Consider the following 2,636-nt stretch of genomic DNA (forward strand, 5'->3'; position numbering starts at 1 on the left):
TTTTTATTCACTCTGATAATTTCTGCCTTTTAATTGTTGAATTTAGATCATTGACTTTTAAAGTGATTATTGATACCCTTGGATTAATGTCTACCATATTTGTTACTGTTTTCTATTCATTGTTCTTGTTCTCGTAAAGATTTTTTAAGTGGCCAAAATAGCACTTTTAATATAAAGTTATACTTTTTGAAATGTTGTTGAAGGCATTATGTTATAAGCTAGTTTGGAATATAGCTTCATAGTTGAATTTTAGATACCATGGAAATACTTAGAATTAATTTTTCTAAATGTTCCAAAGTCAGTCTTTGTCTTCAAGAAGAAAAACTGGACTGATAAGCATATAATTTCCCACAATAAATTTGAAAGAAATCACAGGTCGAGGAATTGCAGATAAGGATATTTTCTCTGAAACGGGTATAAATTTCCACTCTAAATATTTCAACTGTTTTATTTGTTCTTCACAGGAGGCTTGGTTAGGTACTTCTAAATACAGTAAAATTTATGATAATTTTCAGAAATTTTATTTCTGTTAAAATGTATTTAAACATTCATGTACTTGGAAGTCATTAGTCTTCAGAAGGACAAATGAAACATTTTGCTCCACCTCTGTTATGTCATAGTAGAGTACATTTTGGTAAAAATTCAGTTTTTATTTTAATCTGGAATGTGCTTTGTAGGTTCATTTAAAGTTTTGTATAAAAGTTGTAGTTGGATAAGATGGAGAAATCAGTGGCTCCCCTAACTTCTCCTTTTTCAACTATTTACTGGCTCTATTAGTATGATTATGTTGCTTTTGTATTGGTAAGAGGCTGCATTTGAGAGTAGAGTGATCTTTCCTCTCTAAACCTGAAGAGATGACATATACCTTTCCTGAAATAGTTATTTGATTTGCTTAATCGTATTTTATTTTCTTAACATTTCCCCCCAAATCCCATTTATGTAAACAAAGTGTTTATTAGATTGAGTGGCAAGGTCACCAGTAATTTTTTAAAAACAAGTTTTACAAAAGATAAAGTTTGTTATATGTTTTACACACCCAGCAAGTGTGAATTAATACTCAACTTGCTATCACTAATGGCACTGACCTCACGTGATTATTCAGTTTTCCTATTTCTTATATTTTAGAAATATAAGCTGAGTTTTGAATTAACTTTTATCTGTGTCTTGAGAATTTTATAAATGGAACAAAGAACATATTGTCATTATCGTTGAAGTCTTAAGTAGTTAATTATATTTAAAGAGTAAAGACACTTTTATCTTATTTTTTAAGAGAAAAAAGTAAGAGCGCAAAGGATTAAAAGACCATTTCCTGATATTTTACATTCTGCTCTGCATAGTCTTTGAACAACAAAATATCAAGAACAGATATGAGTCCTAAAAGAGCACTCCTAAGCTTCTGCTTCAAATAGCTTCAAATATGATGCTCTCAGGGGCTCCCAAATGCCTGGTCACTTTTCACGGTGGCATTTATGGTAGAAAAGCTCACAGAATGTCTGACTGTGCTTTTCCATCCCCAGTGGCTCTTCAAATGGCAAATGACATTGCTGGCCAGAATGATTCTCAGTATTTGTTTTCCCAAAGTGTGTACTTTAAAGCTGTTTTTCACACTCTTGAGTTCAATAAGGACAAGTAGCCACGGCCTCTGCCCTCAAGGAACTTCCGTGTATCAAGGGAGAGAGACGGACAACCAGCCAAACACAGTCAAGTAAATACCCTGCTCTTCGTGGGAACACAGGGGAGGAAGCAAGTATTTCTTCTGAAAGAATTAGAAAATCTTTCACAGATGAGGTCCTTGACCATGGAATTCATTCCACAGAAAATATATCAGAAAGAAATGGGAAAAAATTAAGAAAGCCAACTCACAAAATTCTGCAAGCTTGCAAGATGGTATAATTGATTATTAGAAATAAATCAAGAAAGATGCTTGGCACTGGAAAAAGGGAGCTACAACTCAGGACGTTCAGGTAGAAGGACTCATTTCTTCTCTCCCTTTCTAATGAGTACAAAAATCATCAAAGAATATAAAAATGCTTGCACTCTAGCAGCCATTTGAGTATTTCTTAAGTGTAAGTATGGTGATATTCCCTTTGCACGAGACATCCCAGTTGGTTCTGTCAACAGCTCTTACAGTTAGGCATTATTATTTCCATTTTATAGTTGGAAAACAGTTAAGATTGGTAAAGTTGGATAAACTTCCTGAGGTCACCTGGTTAGTATGTGCTATGAAAGGGATCCATGTTGTCTGATTCCAAAGTTCATCCATGCTCTTAGCCACTGCAGCATGCTGTCTCCCTTGTACAAGAGATGTGCTGGAAAGAACATCAAGACACCTGGACCTACCTGGTTCCTGACTTCCAGAAGGAAGCACACAGGGAGGGGCTTAGCATGGAAGCTCCGTCTCTCTCTGCAGAGACCTAGTTCCAGAGTGCTTCTTTTGCTGCTGTTTTTTTAATTGATGGAGACCACCAGATACCTCTTTTCCCTCAGTGAAAACTAAGATGTTAGCAAACCCTGAAATTCAGTTTCATAATCCAGGAGCATCTCACTCCTTTAGCTTAGAGCTATAGGATAGTCTTTTTTGTTGTTGTTTTTATTTTTAAAATGTTGACTTTATTTATTTATGTATGTATATATTG

This window comes from Lipotes vexillifer, unplaced genomic scaffold (genome assembly GCF_000442215.2).
Source record: "Lipotes vexillifer unplaced genomic scaffold, Lipotes_vexillifer_v1.1 scaffold693, whole genome shotgun sequence".
Classification (NCBI taxonomy): Eukaryota; Metazoa; Chordata; class Mammalia; order Artiodactyla; family Lipotidae; genus Lipotes; species Lipotes vexillifer.